At 43.0% G+C, this 9,948-nt stretch overlaps 62 non-coding genes across 62 annotated transcripts; all 62 read right to left on the bottom strand.

Annotated features, from left to right (window-relative positions):
* Positions 1–120: 120 nt before the first annotated feature.
* TRNAI-AAU (transfer RNA isoleucine (anticodon AAU)) lies at positions 121–194 on the bottom strand. Its single transcript has one exon. It is a non-coding gene; the product is annotated as a tRNA-Ile (tRNA).
* Positions 195–279: 85 nt separating this feature from the next.
* On the bottom strand, positions 280–353 carry TRNAI-AAU (transfer RNA isoleucine (anticodon AAU)). Its single transcript has one exon. It is a non-coding gene; the product is annotated as a tRNA-Ile (tRNA).
* Positions 354–437: 84 nt separating this feature from the next.
* On the bottom strand, positions 438–511 carry TRNAI-AAU (transfer RNA isoleucine (anticodon AAU)). Its single transcript has one exon. It is a non-coding gene; the product is annotated as a tRNA-Ile (tRNA).
* An 85-nt stretch (positions 512–596) lies between these two features.
* Positions 597–670, bottom strand: TRNAI-AAU (transfer RNA isoleucine (anticodon AAU)). The gene has a single exon. It is a non-coding gene; the product is annotated as a tRNA-Ile (tRNA).
* An 85-nt stretch (positions 671–755) lies between these two features.
* On the bottom strand, positions 756–829 carry TRNAI-AAU (transfer RNA isoleucine (anticodon AAU)). The gene has a single exon. It is a non-coding gene; the product is annotated as a tRNA-Ile (tRNA).
* An 85-nt stretch (positions 830–914) lies between these two features.
* TRNAI-AAU (transfer RNA isoleucine (anticodon AAU)) lies at positions 915–988 on the bottom strand. Its single transcript has one exon. It is a non-coding gene; the product is annotated as a tRNA-Ile (tRNA).
* Positions 989–1,073: 85 nt separating this feature from the next.
* TRNAI-AAU (transfer RNA isoleucine (anticodon AAU)) lies at positions 1,074–1,147 on the bottom strand. Its single transcript has one exon. It is a non-coding gene; the product is annotated as a tRNA-Ile (tRNA).
* Positions 1,148–1,232: 85 nt separating this feature from the next.
* On the bottom strand, positions 1,233–1,306 carry TRNAI-AAU (transfer RNA isoleucine (anticodon AAU)). Its single transcript has one exon. It is a non-coding gene; the product is annotated as a tRNA-Ile (tRNA).
* Positions 1,307–1,391: 85 nt separating this feature from the next.
* Positions 1,392–1,465, bottom strand: TRNAI-AAU (transfer RNA isoleucine (anticodon AAU)). Its single transcript has one exon. It is a non-coding gene; the product is annotated as a tRNA-Ile (tRNA).
* An 85-nt stretch (positions 1,466–1,550) lies between these two features.
* Positions 1,551–1,624, bottom strand: TRNAI-AAU (transfer RNA isoleucine (anticodon AAU)). The gene has a single exon. It is a non-coding gene; the product is annotated as a tRNA-Ile (tRNA).
* An 84-nt stretch (positions 1,625–1,708) lies between these two features.
* Positions 1,709–1,782, bottom strand: TRNAI-AAU (transfer RNA isoleucine (anticodon AAU)). The gene has a single exon. It is a non-coding gene; the product is annotated as a tRNA-Ile (tRNA).
* An 85-nt stretch (positions 1,783–1,867) lies between these two features.
* On the bottom strand, positions 1,868–1,941 carry TRNAI-AAU (transfer RNA isoleucine (anticodon AAU)). Its single transcript has one exon. It is a non-coding gene; the product is annotated as a tRNA-Ile (tRNA).
* Positions 1,942–2,026: 85 nt separating this feature from the next.
* On the bottom strand, positions 2,027–2,100 carry TRNAF-AAA (transfer RNA phenylalanine (anticodon AAA)). Its single transcript has one exon. It is a non-coding gene; the product is annotated as a tRNA-Phe (tRNA).
* An 85-nt stretch (positions 2,101–2,185) lies between these two features.
* TRNAI-AAU (transfer RNA isoleucine (anticodon AAU)) lies at positions 2,186–2,259 on the bottom strand. Its single transcript has one exon. It is a non-coding gene; the product is annotated as a tRNA-Ile (tRNA).
* Positions 2,260–2,344: 85 nt separating this feature from the next.
* TRNAI-AAU (transfer RNA isoleucine (anticodon AAU)) lies at positions 2,345–2,418 on the bottom strand. The gene has a single exon. It is a non-coding gene; the product is annotated as a tRNA-Ile (tRNA).
* An 85-nt stretch (positions 2,419–2,503) lies between these two features.
* TRNAI-AAU (transfer RNA isoleucine (anticodon AAU)) lies at positions 2,504–2,577 on the bottom strand. The gene has a single exon. It is a non-coding gene; the product is annotated as a tRNA-Ile (tRNA).
* Positions 2,578–2,661: 84 nt separating this feature from the next.
* TRNAI-AAU (transfer RNA isoleucine (anticodon AAU)) lies at positions 2,662–2,735 on the bottom strand. Its single transcript has one exon. It is a non-coding gene; the product is annotated as a tRNA-Ile (tRNA).
* An 85-nt stretch (positions 2,736–2,820) lies between these two features.
* Positions 2,821–2,894, bottom strand: TRNAI-AAU (transfer RNA isoleucine (anticodon AAU)). The gene has a single exon. It is a non-coding gene; the product is annotated as a tRNA-Ile (tRNA).
* Positions 2,895–2,979: 85 nt separating this feature from the next.
* On the bottom strand, positions 2,980–3,053 carry TRNAI-AAU (transfer RNA isoleucine (anticodon AAU)). Its single transcript has one exon. It is a non-coding gene; the product is annotated as a tRNA-Ile (tRNA).
* An 85-nt stretch (positions 3,054–3,138) lies between these two features.
* TRNAI-AAU (transfer RNA isoleucine (anticodon AAU)) lies at positions 3,139–3,212 on the bottom strand. The gene has a single exon. It is a non-coding gene; the product is annotated as a tRNA-Ile (tRNA).
* Positions 3,213–3,297: 85 nt separating this feature from the next.
* On the bottom strand, positions 3,298–3,371 carry TRNAI-AAU (transfer RNA isoleucine (anticodon AAU)). Its single transcript has one exon. It is a non-coding gene; the product is annotated as a tRNA-Ile (tRNA).
* Positions 3,372–3,456: 85 nt separating this feature from the next.
* TRNAI-AAU (transfer RNA isoleucine (anticodon AAU)) lies at positions 3,457–3,530 on the bottom strand. The gene has a single exon. It is a non-coding gene; the product is annotated as a tRNA-Ile (tRNA).
* An 84-nt stretch (positions 3,531–3,614) lies between these two features.
* TRNAI-AAU (transfer RNA isoleucine (anticodon AAU)) lies at positions 3,615–3,688 on the bottom strand. Its single transcript has one exon. It is a non-coding gene; the product is annotated as a tRNA-Ile (tRNA).
* An 85-nt stretch (positions 3,689–3,773) lies between these two features.
* On the bottom strand, positions 3,774–3,847 carry TRNAI-AAU (transfer RNA isoleucine (anticodon AAU)). The gene has a single exon. It is a non-coding gene; the product is annotated as a tRNA-Ile (tRNA).
* An 85-nt stretch (positions 3,848–3,932) lies between these two features.
* On the bottom strand, positions 3,933–4,006 carry TRNAF-AAA (transfer RNA phenylalanine (anticodon AAA)). Its single transcript has one exon. It is a non-coding gene; the product is annotated as a tRNA-Phe (tRNA).
* An 85-nt stretch (positions 4,007–4,091) lies between these two features.
* TRNAI-AAU (transfer RNA isoleucine (anticodon AAU)) lies at positions 4,092–4,165 on the bottom strand. The gene has a single exon. It is a non-coding gene; the product is annotated as a tRNA-Ile (tRNA).
* Positions 4,166–4,250: 85 nt separating this feature from the next.
* On the bottom strand, positions 4,251–4,324 carry TRNAI-AAU (transfer RNA isoleucine (anticodon AAU)). The gene has a single exon. It is a non-coding gene; the product is annotated as a tRNA-Ile (tRNA).
* An 85-nt stretch (positions 4,325–4,409) lies between these two features.
* On the bottom strand, positions 4,410–4,483 carry TRNAI-AAU (transfer RNA isoleucine (anticodon AAU)). Its single transcript has one exon. It is a non-coding gene; the product is annotated as a tRNA-Ile (tRNA).
* An 84-nt stretch (positions 4,484–4,567) lies between these two features.
* TRNAI-AAU (transfer RNA isoleucine (anticodon AAU)) lies at positions 4,568–4,641 on the bottom strand. The gene has a single exon. It is a non-coding gene; the product is annotated as a tRNA-Ile (tRNA).
* Positions 4,642–4,726: 85 nt separating this feature from the next.
* TRNAI-AAU (transfer RNA isoleucine (anticodon AAU)) lies at positions 4,727–4,800 on the bottom strand. The gene has a single exon. It is a non-coding gene; the product is annotated as a tRNA-Ile (tRNA).
* An 85-nt stretch (positions 4,801–4,885) lies between these two features.
* On the bottom strand, positions 4,886–4,959 carry TRNAI-AAU (transfer RNA isoleucine (anticodon AAU)). The gene has a single exon. It is a non-coding gene; the product is annotated as a tRNA-Ile (tRNA).
* An 85-nt stretch (positions 4,960–5,044) lies between these two features.
* Positions 5,045–5,118, bottom strand: TRNAF-AAA (transfer RNA phenylalanine (anticodon AAA)). Its single transcript has one exon. It is a non-coding gene; the product is annotated as a tRNA-Phe (tRNA).
* Positions 5,119–5,203: 85 nt separating this feature from the next.
* TRNAI-AAU (transfer RNA isoleucine (anticodon AAU)) lies at positions 5,204–5,277 on the bottom strand. The gene has a single exon. It is a non-coding gene; the product is annotated as a tRNA-Ile (tRNA).
* Positions 5,278–5,362: 85 nt separating this feature from the next.
* Positions 5,363–5,436, bottom strand: TRNAI-AAU (transfer RNA isoleucine (anticodon AAU)). Its single transcript has one exon. It is a non-coding gene; the product is annotated as a tRNA-Ile (tRNA).
* An 85-nt stretch (positions 5,437–5,521) lies between these two features.
* On the bottom strand, positions 5,522–5,595 carry TRNAI-AAU (transfer RNA isoleucine (anticodon AAU)). Its single transcript has one exon. It is a non-coding gene; the product is annotated as a tRNA-Ile (tRNA).
* Positions 5,596–5,679: 84 nt separating this feature from the next.
* Positions 5,680–5,753, bottom strand: TRNAI-AAU (transfer RNA isoleucine (anticodon AAU)). Its single transcript has one exon. It is a non-coding gene; the product is annotated as a tRNA-Ile (tRNA).
* An 85-nt stretch (positions 5,754–5,838) lies between these two features.
* On the bottom strand, positions 5,839–5,912 carry TRNAI-AAU (transfer RNA isoleucine (anticodon AAU)). Its single transcript has one exon. It is a non-coding gene; the product is annotated as a tRNA-Ile (tRNA).
* Positions 5,913–5,996: 84 nt separating this feature from the next.
* TRNAI-AAU (transfer RNA isoleucine (anticodon AAU)) lies at positions 5,997–6,070 on the bottom strand. Its single transcript has one exon. It is a non-coding gene; the product is annotated as a tRNA-Ile (tRNA).
* An 85-nt stretch (positions 6,071–6,155) lies between these two features.
* Positions 6,156–6,229, bottom strand: TRNAI-AAU (transfer RNA isoleucine (anticodon AAU)). The gene has a single exon. It is a non-coding gene; the product is annotated as a tRNA-Ile (tRNA).
* An 85-nt stretch (positions 6,230–6,314) lies between these two features.
* Positions 6,315–6,388, bottom strand: TRNAI-AAU (transfer RNA isoleucine (anticodon AAU)). The gene has a single exon. It is a non-coding gene; the product is annotated as a tRNA-Ile (tRNA).
* An 85-nt stretch (positions 6,389–6,473) lies between these two features.
* TRNAF-AAA (transfer RNA phenylalanine (anticodon AAA)) lies at positions 6,474–6,547 on the bottom strand. Its single transcript has one exon. It is a non-coding gene; the product is annotated as a tRNA-Phe (tRNA).
* An 85-nt stretch (positions 6,548–6,632) lies between these two features.
* TRNAI-AAU (transfer RNA isoleucine (anticodon AAU)) lies at positions 6,633–6,706 on the bottom strand. Its single transcript has one exon. It is a non-coding gene; the product is annotated as a tRNA-Ile (tRNA).
* Positions 6,707–6,791: 85 nt separating this feature from the next.
* On the bottom strand, positions 6,792–6,865 carry TRNAI-AAU (transfer RNA isoleucine (anticodon AAU)). Its single transcript has one exon. It is a non-coding gene; the product is annotated as a tRNA-Ile (tRNA).
* An 85-nt stretch (positions 6,866–6,950) lies between these two features.
* On the bottom strand, positions 6,951–7,024 carry TRNAI-AAU (transfer RNA isoleucine (anticodon AAU)). Its single transcript has one exon. It is a non-coding gene; the product is annotated as a tRNA-Ile (tRNA).
* An 84-nt stretch (positions 7,025–7,108) lies between these two features.
* Positions 7,109–7,182, bottom strand: TRNAI-AAU (transfer RNA isoleucine (anticodon AAU)). Its single transcript has one exon. It is a non-coding gene; the product is annotated as a tRNA-Ile (tRNA).
* An 85-nt stretch (positions 7,183–7,267) lies between these two features.
* Positions 7,268–7,341, bottom strand: TRNAI-AAU (transfer RNA isoleucine (anticodon AAU)). Its single transcript has one exon. It is a non-coding gene; the product is annotated as a tRNA-Ile (tRNA).
* An 85-nt stretch (positions 7,342–7,426) lies between these two features.
* TRNAI-AAU (transfer RNA isoleucine (anticodon AAU)) lies at positions 7,427–7,500 on the bottom strand. Its single transcript has one exon. It is a non-coding gene; the product is annotated as a tRNA-Ile (tRNA).
* An 85-nt stretch (positions 7,501–7,585) lies between these two features.
* Positions 7,586–7,659, bottom strand: TRNAI-AAU (transfer RNA isoleucine (anticodon AAU)). The gene has a single exon. It is a non-coding gene; the product is annotated as a tRNA-Ile (tRNA).
* Positions 7,660–7,744: 85 nt separating this feature from the next.
* TRNAI-AAU (transfer RNA isoleucine (anticodon AAU)) lies at positions 7,745–7,818 on the bottom strand. The gene has a single exon. It is a non-coding gene; the product is annotated as a tRNA-Ile (tRNA).
* Positions 7,819–7,903: 85 nt separating this feature from the next.
* On the bottom strand, positions 7,904–7,977 carry TRNAI-AAU (transfer RNA isoleucine (anticodon AAU)). The gene has a single exon. It is a non-coding gene; the product is annotated as a tRNA-Ile (tRNA).
* An 85-nt stretch (positions 7,978–8,062) lies between these two features.
* Positions 8,063–8,136, bottom strand: TRNAI-AAU (transfer RNA isoleucine (anticodon AAU)). The gene has a single exon. It is a non-coding gene; the product is annotated as a tRNA-Ile (tRNA).
* An 84-nt stretch (positions 8,137–8,220) lies between these two features.
* Positions 8,221–8,294, bottom strand: TRNAI-AAU (transfer RNA isoleucine (anticodon AAU)). The gene has a single exon. It is a non-coding gene; the product is annotated as a tRNA-Ile (tRNA).
* An 85-nt stretch (positions 8,295–8,379) lies between these two features.
* Positions 8,380–8,453, bottom strand: TRNAI-AAU (transfer RNA isoleucine (anticodon AAU)). The gene has a single exon. It is a non-coding gene; the product is annotated as a tRNA-Ile (tRNA).
* Positions 8,454–8,538: 85 nt separating this feature from the next.
* Positions 8,539–8,612, bottom strand: TRNAF-AAA (transfer RNA phenylalanine (anticodon AAA)). The gene has a single exon. It is a non-coding gene; the product is annotated as a tRNA-Phe (tRNA).
* An 85-nt stretch (positions 8,613–8,697) lies between these two features.
* TRNAI-AAU (transfer RNA isoleucine (anticodon AAU)) lies at positions 8,698–8,771 on the bottom strand. Its single transcript has one exon. It is a non-coding gene; the product is annotated as a tRNA-Ile (tRNA).
* Positions 8,772–8,856: 85 nt separating this feature from the next.
* On the bottom strand, positions 8,857–8,930 carry TRNAI-AAU (transfer RNA isoleucine (anticodon AAU)). The gene has a single exon. It is a non-coding gene; the product is annotated as a tRNA-Ile (tRNA).
* Positions 8,931–9,015: 85 nt separating this feature from the next.
* On the bottom strand, positions 9,016–9,089 carry TRNAI-AAU (transfer RNA isoleucine (anticodon AAU)). The gene has a single exon. It is a non-coding gene; the product is annotated as a tRNA-Ile (tRNA).
* Positions 9,090–9,174: 85 nt separating this feature from the next.
* TRNAI-AAU (transfer RNA isoleucine (anticodon AAU)) lies at positions 9,175–9,248 on the bottom strand. Its single transcript has one exon. It is a non-coding gene; the product is annotated as a tRNA-Ile (tRNA).
* Positions 9,249–9,332: 84 nt separating this feature from the next.
* Positions 9,333–9,406, bottom strand: TRNAI-AAU (transfer RNA isoleucine (anticodon AAU)). The gene has a single exon. It is a non-coding gene; the product is annotated as a tRNA-Ile (tRNA).
* An 85-nt stretch (positions 9,407–9,491) lies between these two features.
* On the bottom strand, positions 9,492–9,565 carry TRNAI-AAU (transfer RNA isoleucine (anticodon AAU)). The gene has a single exon. It is a non-coding gene; the product is annotated as a tRNA-Ile (tRNA).
* An 85-nt stretch (positions 9,566–9,650) lies between these two features.
* On the bottom strand, positions 9,651–9,724 carry TRNAF-AAA (transfer RNA phenylalanine (anticodon AAA)). Its single transcript has one exon. It is a non-coding gene; the product is annotated as a tRNA-Phe (tRNA).
* Positions 9,725–9,809: 85 nt separating this feature from the next.
* On the bottom strand, positions 9,810–9,883 carry TRNAI-AAU (transfer RNA isoleucine (anticodon AAU)). Its single transcript has one exon. It is a non-coding gene; the product is annotated as a tRNA-Ile (tRNA).
* Between the last annotated feature and the right edge of the window lie 65 nt (positions 9,884–9,948).

Raw genomic sequence — 9,948 nt, 5'->3', positions numbered from 1 at the left:
TAGCACGACGCTCTAGCCAACTGAGCTAATGGACCACACTCTTAACACGCTTTCCAAGATATCAAATATATTTAAATGAAGCCAAAACAATACGGATTTCCAAAGAATAAACAGTACCTATGGCCCAAGGGGGGATCTAACCCACGACCTTCAAGTTATTAGCACGACGCTCTAACCAACTGAGCTAATGGGCCACACTCTTCACACGCTTTCCAAGATATCGAAAATATTAAAATGAAGCCAAAACTTTACGGATTTCCAAAGAAAAAACAGTACCTATGGCCCATGGGGGGATTGAACCCACGACCTTCGCGTTATTAGCACGACGCTCTAACCAACTGAGCTAATGGGCCACACAGTTCATACGCTTTCCAAGATATCAAATATATTAAAATGAAGCCAAACTTTACGGATTTCCAAAGGAAAAACAGTACCTATGGCCCATGGGGGGATCGAACCCACGACCTTCGCGTTATTAGCACGACGCTCTAACCAACTGAGCTAATGGGCCACACAGCTCATACGCTTTCCAAGATATCAAATATATTAAAATGAAGCCAAAACTTTACGGATTTCCAAAGAAAAAACAGTACCTATGGCCCGTGGGGGGATCGAACCCACGACCTTCGCGTTATTAGCACGACGCTCTAACCAACTGAGCTAATGGGCCATACACGAACCATGCTTTCCAAGATATCAAATATATTAAAATGAAGCCAAAACTTTACGGATTTCCAAAGAAAAAACAGTACCTATGGTCCATGGGGGGATTGAACCCACCACCTTCGCGTTATTAGCACGACGCTCTAACCAACTGAGCTAATGGGCCACACACTTAACATGCTTTCCAAGATATCAAATATATTAAAATGAAGCCAAAACTTTACGGATTTCCAAAGAAAAAACAGTACCTATGGCCCATGGGGGGATCGAACCCACGACCTTCGCGTTATTAGCACGACGCTCTAACCAACTGAGCTAATGGGCCACACAGCTCATACGCTTTCAAAGATATCAAATATATTAAAATGAAGCCAAAACTTTACGGATTTCCAAAGAAAAAACAGTACATATGGCCCATGGGGGGATCGAACCCACGACCTTCGCGTTATTAGCACGACGCTCTAACCAACTGAGCTAATGGGCCACACACTTAACATGCTTTCCAAGATATCAAATATATTAAAATGAAGCCAAAACATTACGGATTTCCAAAGAAAAAACAGTACCTATGGCCCATGGGGGGATTGAACCCACCACCTTCGCGTTATTAGCACGACGCTCTAACCAACTGAGCTAATGGGCCACACACTTAACATGCTTTCCAAGATATCAAATATATTAAAATGAAGCCAAAACTTTACGGATTTCCAAAGAAAAAACAGTACCTATGGCCCATGGGGGGATCGAACCCACGACCTTCGCGTTATTAGCACGGCGCTCTAACCAACTGAGCTAATGGGCCACACACTTAACATGCTTTCCAAGATATCAAATATATTAAAATGAAGCCAAAACTTTACGGATTTCCAAAGAAAAATCAGTACCTATAGCCCATGGGGGGATCGAACCCACGAACTTCGCGTTATTAGCACTACGCTCTAACCAACTGAGCTAATGGGCCACACAGTTCATACGCTTTCCAAGATATCAAATATATTAAAATGAAGCCAAACTTTACGGATTTCCAAAGGAAAAACAGTACCTATGGCCCATGGGGGGATCGAACCCACGACCTTCGCGTTATTAGCACGACGCTCTAACCAACTGAGCTAATGGGCCACACAGCTCATACGCTTTCCAAGATATCAAATATATTAAAATGAAGCCAAAACTTTACGGATTTCCAAAGAAAAAACAGTACCTATGGCCCATGGGGGGATCGAACCCACGACCTTCGCGTTATTAGCACGACGCTCTAACCAACTGAGCTAATGGGCCATACACTTCATACGCTTTCCAAGATATCAAATATATTAAAATGAAGCCAAAACTTTACGGATTTCCAAAGAAAATACAGTACCTATGGCCCATGGGGGGATCGAACCCACGACCTTCGCGTTTTTAGCACGACGCTCTAACTAACTGAGCTAATGGGCCACACACTTAACATGCTTCGCAAGATATCATATATATTAAAATGAAGCCAAAACTTTACGGATTTCGAAAGAAAAAACAGTACCTATGGCCCATGGGGGGATCGAATCCACGATCTTCGCGTTATTAGCACGACGCTCTAGCCAACTGAGCTAATGGGCCACACTCTTAACACGCTTTCCAAGATATCAAATATATTTAAATGAAGCCAAAACAATACGGATTTCCAAAGAATAAACAGTACCTATGGCCCAAGGGGGGATCTAACCCACGACCATCAAGTTATTAGCACGACGCTCTAACCAACTGAGCTAATGGGCCACACACTTAACATGCTTTCCAAGATATCAAATATATTAAAATGAAGCCAAAACTTTACGGATTTCCAAAGAAAAAACAATACCTATAGCCCATGGGGGGATCGAACCCACGACCTTCGCGTTATTAGCACGACGCTCTAACCAACTGAGCTAATGGGCCACACAGTTCATACGCTTTCCAAGATATCAAATATATTAAAATGAAGCCAAACTTTACGGATTTCCAAAAGAAAAACAGTACCTATGGCCCATGGGGGGATCGAACCCACGACCTTCGCGTTATTAGCACGACGCTCTAACCAACTGAGCTAATGGGCCACACAGCTCATACGCTTTCCAAGATATCAAATATATTAAAATGAAGCCAAAACTTTACGGATTTCCAAAGAAAAAACACTACCTATGGCCCATGGGGGGATCGAACCCACGACCTTCGCGTTATTAGCACGACGCTCTAACCAACTGAGCTAATGAGCCACACAGTTCTTACGCTTTCCAAGATATCAAATATATTAAAATGAAGCCAAAACTTTACGGATTTCCAAAGAAAAAACAGTACCTATGGCCCATGGGGGGATCGAACCCACGACCTTCGCGTTATTAGCACGACGCTCTAACCAACTGAGCTAATGGGCCACACACTTAACATGCTTTCCAAGATATCAAATATATTAAAATGAAGCCAAAACTTTACGGATTTCCAAAGAAAAAACAGTACCTATGGCCCATGGTGGGATTGAACCCACCACCTTCGCGTTATTAGCACGACGCTCTAACCAACTGAGCTAATGGGCCACACACTTAACATGTTTTCCAAGATATCAAATATATTAAAATGAAGCCAAAACTTTACGGATTTCCAAAGAAAAAACAGTACCTATGGCCCATGGGGGGATCGAACCCACGACCTTCGCGTTATTAGCACGGCGCTCTAACCAACTGAGCTAATGGGCCACACACTTAACATGCTTTCCAAGATATCAAATATATTAAAATGAAGCCAAAACTTTACGGATTTCCAAAGAAAAATCAGTACCTATAGCCCATGGGGGGATCGAACCCACGACCTTCGCGTTATTAGCACGACGCTCTAACCAACTGAGCTAATGGGCCACACAGTTCATACGCTTTCCAAGATATCAAATATATTAAAATGAAGCCAAACTTTACGGACTTCCAAAGGAAAAACAGTACCTATGGCCCATGGGGGGATCGAACCCACGACCTTCGCGTTATTAGCACGACGCTCTAACCAACTGAGCTAATGGGCCACACAGCTCATACGCTTTCCAAGATATCAAATATATTAAAATGAAGCCAAAACTTTACGGATTTCCAAAGAAAAAACAGTACCTATGGCCCGTGGGGGGATCGAACCCACGACCTTCGCGTTATTAGCACGACGCTCTAACCAACTGAGCTAATGGGCCATACACGAACCATGCTTTCCAAGATATCAAATATATTAAAATGAAGCCAAAACTTTACGGATTTCCAAAGAAAATACAGTACCTATGGCCCATGGGGGGATCGAACCCACGACCTTCGCGTTTTTAGCACGACGCTCTAACTAACTGAGCTAATGGGCCACACACTTAACATGCTTCGCAAGATATCATATATATTAAAATGAAGCCAAAACTTTACGGATTTCGAAAGAAAAAACAGTACCTATGGCCCATGGGGGGATCGAATCCACGATCTTCGCGTTATTAGCACGACGCTCTAGCCAACTGAGCTAATGGGCCACACTCTTAACACGCTTTCCAAGATATCAAATATATTTAAATGAAGCCAAAACAATACGGATTTCCAAAGAATAAACAGTACCTATGGCCCAAGGGGGGATCTAACCCACGACCATCAAGTTATTAGCACGACGCTCTAACCAACTGAGCTAATGGGCCACACAGCTCATACGCTTTCCAAGATATCAAATATATTAAAATGAAGCCAAAACTTTACGGATTTCCAAAGAAAAAACACTACCTATGGCCCATGGGGGGATCGAACCCACGACCTTCGCGTTATTAGCACGACGCTCTAACCAACTGAGCTAATGAGCCACACAGTTCTTACGCTTTCCAAGATATCAAATATATTAAAATGAAGCCAAACTTTACGGATTTCCAAAAGAAAAACAGTACCTATGGCCCATGGGGGGATCGAACCCACGACCTTCGCGTTATTAGCACGACGCTCTAACCAACTGAGCTAATGGGCCACACAGCTCATACGCTTTCCAAGATATCAAATATATTAAAATGAAGCCAAAACTTTACGGATTTCCAAAGAAAAAACACTACCTATGGCCCATGGGGGGATCGAACCCACGACCTTCGCGTTATTAGCACGACGCTCTAACCAACTGAGCTAATGAGCCACACAGTTCTTACGCTTTCCAAGATATCAAATATATTAAAATGAAGCCAAAACTTTACGGATTTCCAAAGAAAAAACAGTACCTATGGCCCATGGGGGGATCGAACCCACGACCTTCGCGTTATTAGCACGACGCTCTAACCAACTGAGCTAATGGGCCATGCACGAAGCATGCTTTCCAAGATATCAAATATATTAAAATGAAGCCAAAACTTTACGGATTTCCAAAGAAAATACAGTACCTATGGCCCATGGGGGGATCGAACCCACGACCTTCGCGTTTTTAGCACGACGCTCTAACTAACTGAGCTAATGGGCCACACACTTAACATGCTTCGCAAGATATCATATATATTAAAATGAAGCCAAAACTTTACGGATTTCGAAAGAAAAAACAGTACCTATGGCCCATGGGGGGATCGAATCCACGATCTTCGCGTTATTAGCACGACGCTCTAGCCAACTGAGCTAATGGGCCACACTCTTAACACGCTTTCCAAGATATCAAATATATTTAAATGAAGCCAAAACAATACGGATTTCCAAAGAATAAACAGTACCTATGGCCCAAGGGGGGATCTAACCCACGACCATCAAGTTATTAGCACGACGCTCTAACCAACTGAGCTAATGGGCCACACACTTAACATGCTTTCCAAGATATCAAATATATTAAAATGAAGCCAAAACTTTACGGATTTCCAAAGAAAAAACAATACCTATAGCCCATGGGGGGATCGAACCCACGACCTTCGCGTTATTAGCACGACGCTCTAACCAACTGAGCTAATGGGCCACACAGTTCATACGCTTTCCAAGATATCAAATATATTAAAATGAAGCCAAACTTTACGGATTTCCAAAAGAAAAACAGTACCTATGGCCCATGGGGGGATCGAACCCACGACCTTCGCGTTATTAGCACGACGCTCTAACCAACTGAGCTAATGGGCCACACAGCTCATACGCTTTCCAAGATATCAAATATATTAAAATGAAGCCAAAACTTTACGGATTTCCAAAGAAAAAACACTACCTATGGCCCATGGGGGGATCGAACCCACGACCTTCGCGTTATTAGCACGACGCTCTAACCAACTGAGCTAATGAGCCACACAGTTCTTACGCTTTCCAAGATATCAAATATATTAAAATGAAGCCAAACTTTACGGATTTCCAAAAGAAAAACAGTACCTATGGCCCATGGGGGGATCGAACCCACGACCTTCGCGTTATTAGCACGACGCTCTAACCAACTGAGCTAATGGGCCACACAGCTCATACGCTTTCCAAGATATCAAATATATTAAAATGAAGCCAAAACTTTACGGATTTCCAAAGAAAAAACACTACCTATGGCCCATGGGGGGATCGAACCCACGACCTTCGCGTTATTAGCACGACGCTCTAACCAACTGAGCTAATGAGCCACACAGTTCTTACGCTTTCCAAGATATCAAATATATTAAAATGAAGCCAAAACTTTACGGATTTCCAAAGAAAAAACAGTACCTATGGCCCATGGGGGGATCGAACCCACGACCTTCGCGTTATTAGCACGACGCTCTAACCAACTGAGCTAATGGGCCATGCACGAAGCATGCTTTCCAAGATATCAAATATATTAAAATGAAGCCAAAACTTTACGGATTTCCAAAGAAAATACAGTACCTATGGCCCATGGGGGGATCGAACCCACGACCTTCGCGTTTTTAGCACGACGCTCTAACTAACTGAGCTAATGGGCCACACACTTAACATGCTTCGCAAGATATCATATATATTAAAATGAAGCCAAAACTTTACGGATTTCGAAAGAAAAAACAGTACCTATGGCCCATGGGGGGATCGAATCCACGATCTTCGCGTTATTAGCACGACGCTCTAGCCAACTGAGCTAATGGGCCACACTCTTAACACGCTTTCCAAGATATCAAATATATTTAAATGAAGCCAAAACAATACGGATTTCCAAAGAATAAACAGTACCTATGGCCCAAGGGGGGATCTAACCCACGACCATCAAGTTATTAGCACGACGCTCTAACCAACTGAGCTAATGGGCCACACACTTAACATGCTTTCCAAGATATCAAATATATTAAAATGAAGCCAAAACTTTACGGATTTCCAAAGAAAAAACAATACCTATAGCCCATGGGGGGATCGAACCCACGACCTTCGCGTTATTAGCACGACGCTCTAACCAACTGAGCTAATGGGCCACACAGTTCATACGCTTTCCAAGATATCAAATATATTAAAATGAAGCCAAACTTTACGGATTTCCAAAAGAAAAACAGTACCTATGGCCCATGGGGGGATCGAACCCACGACCTTCGCGTTATTAGCACGACGCTCTAACCAACTGAGCTAATGGGCCACACAGCTCATACGCTTTCCAAGATATCAAATATATTAAATTGAAGCCAAAACTTTACGGATTTCCAAAGAAAAAACACTACCTATGGCCCATGGGGGGATCGAACCCACGACCTTCGCGTTATTAGCACGACGCTCTAACCAACTGAGCTAATGAGCCACACAGTTCTTACGCTTTCCAAGATATCAAATATATTAAAATGAAGCCAAAACTTTACGGATTTCCAAAGAAAAAACAGTACCTATGGCCCATGGGGGGATCGAACCCACGACCTTCGCGTTATTAGCACGACGCTCTAACCAACTGAGCTAATGGGCCACACAGCTCATACGCTTTCAAAGATATCAAATATATTAAAATGAAGCCAAAATTTTACGGATTTCGAAAGAAAAAACAGTACCTATGGCCCATGGGGGGATCGAACCCACGACCTTCGCGTTATTAGCACGACGCTCTAGCCAACTGAGCTAATGGGCCACACTCTTAACACGCTTTCCAAGATATCAAATATATTTAAATGAAGCCAAAACAATACGGATTTCCAAAGAATAAACAGTACCTATGGCCCAAGGGGGGATCTAACCCACGACCATCAAGTTATTAGCACGACGCTCTAACCAACTGAGCTAATGGGCCACACACTTAACATGCTTTCCAAGATATCAAATATATTAAAATGAAGCCATAACTTTACGGATTTCCAAAGAAAAAACAGTACCTATGGCCCATGGGGGGATCGAACCCACGACCTTCGCGTTATTAGCACGGCGCTCTAACCAACTGAGCTAATGGGCCACACACTTAACATGCTTTCCAAGATATCAAATATATTAAAATGAAGCCAAAACTTTACGGATTTCCATAGAAAAATCAGTACCTATAGCCCATGGGGGGATCGAACCCACGACCTTCGCGTTATTAGCACGACGCTCTAACCAACTGAGCTAATGGGCCACACAGTTCATACGCTTTCCAAGATATCAAATATATTAAAATGAAGCCAAACTTTACGGATTTCCAAAGGAAAAACAGTACCTATGGCCCATGGGGGGATCGAACCCACGACCTTCGCGTTATTAGCACGACGCTCTAACCAACTGAGCTAATGGGCCACACAGCTCATACGCTTTCCAAGATATCAAATATATTAAAATGAAGCCAAAACTTTACGGATTTCCAAAGAAAAAACAGTACCTATGGCCCGTGGGGGGATCGAACCCACGACCTTCGCGTTATTAGCACGACGCTCTAACCAACTGAGCTAATGGGCCATGCACGAAGCATGCTTTCCAAGATATCAAATATATTAAAATGAAGCCAAAACTTTACGGATTTCCAAAGAAAATACAGTACCTATGGCCCATGGGGGGATCGAACCCACGACCTTCGCGTTTTTAGCACGACGCTCTAACTAACTGAGCTAATGGGCCACACACTTAACATGCTTCGCAAGATATCATATATATTAAAATGAAGCCAAAACTTTACGGATTTCGAAAGAAAAAACAGTACCTATGGCCCATGGGGGGATCGAATCCACGATCTTCGCGTTATTAGCACGACGCTCTAGCCAACTGAGCTAATGGGCCACACTCTTAACACGCTTTCCAAGATATCAAATATATTTAAATGAAGCCAAAACAATACGGATTTCCAAAGAATAAACAGTACCTATGGCCCAAGGGGGGATCTAACCCACGACCATCAAGTTATTAGCACGACGCTCTAACCAACTGAGCTAATGGGCCACACACTTAACATGCTTTCCAAGATATCAAATATATTAAAATGAAGCCATAACTTTACGGATTTCCAAAGAAAAAACAGTACCTATGGCCCATGGGGGGATCGAACCCACGACCTTCGCGTTATTAGCACGGCGCTCTAACCAACTGAGCTAATGGGCCACACACTTAACATGCTTTCCAAGATATCAAATATATTAAAATGAAGCCAAAACTTTACGGATTTCCATAGAAAAATCAGTACCTATAGCCCATGGGGGGATCGAACCCACGACCTTCGCGTTATTAGCACGACGCTCTAACCAACTGAGCTAATGGGCCACACAGTTCATACGCTTTCCAAGATATCAAATATATTAAAATGAAGCCAAACTTTACGGATTTCCAAAGGAAAAACAGTACCTATGGCCCATGGGGGGATCGAACCCACGACCTTCGCGTTATTAGCACGACGCTCTAACCAACTGAGCTAATGGGCCACACAGCTCATACGCTTTCCAAGATATCAAATATATTAAAATGAAGCCAAAACTTTACGGATTTCCAAAGAAAAAACAGTACCTATGGCCCGTGGGGGGATCGAACCCACGACCTTCGCGTTATTAGCACGACGCTCTAACCAACTGAGCTAATGGGCCATGCACGAAGCATGCTTTCCAAGATATCAAATATATTAAAATGAAGCCAAAACTTTACGGATTTCCAAAGAAAATACAGTACCTATGGCCCATGGGGGGATCGAACCCACGACCTTCGCGTTTTTAGCACGACGCTCTAACTAACTGAGCTAATGGGCCACACACTTAACATGCTTCGCAAGATATCATATATATTAAAATGAAGCCAAAACTTTACGGATTTCGAAAGAAAAAACAGTACCTATGGCCCATGGGGGGATCGAATCCACGATCTTCGCGTTATTAGCACGACGCTCTAGCCAACTGAGCTAATGGGCCACACTCTTAACACGCTTTCCAAGATATCAAATATATTTAAATGAAGCCAAAACAATACGGATTTC

This window comes from Phalangium opilio, unplaced genomic scaffold (assembly GCF_054372755.1).
Source record: "Phalangium opilio isolate 3A_F unplaced genomic scaffold, DU_Popi_V2 ptg000011l_1, whole genome shotgun sequence".
NCBI lineage: Eukaryota > Metazoa > Arthropoda > Arachnida > Opiliones > Phalangiidae > Phalangium > Phalangium opilio.
The sequence above is the reverse complement of the archived record's forward strand: the minus strand, read 5'-3'. Positions and strand labels throughout refer to the sequence as shown.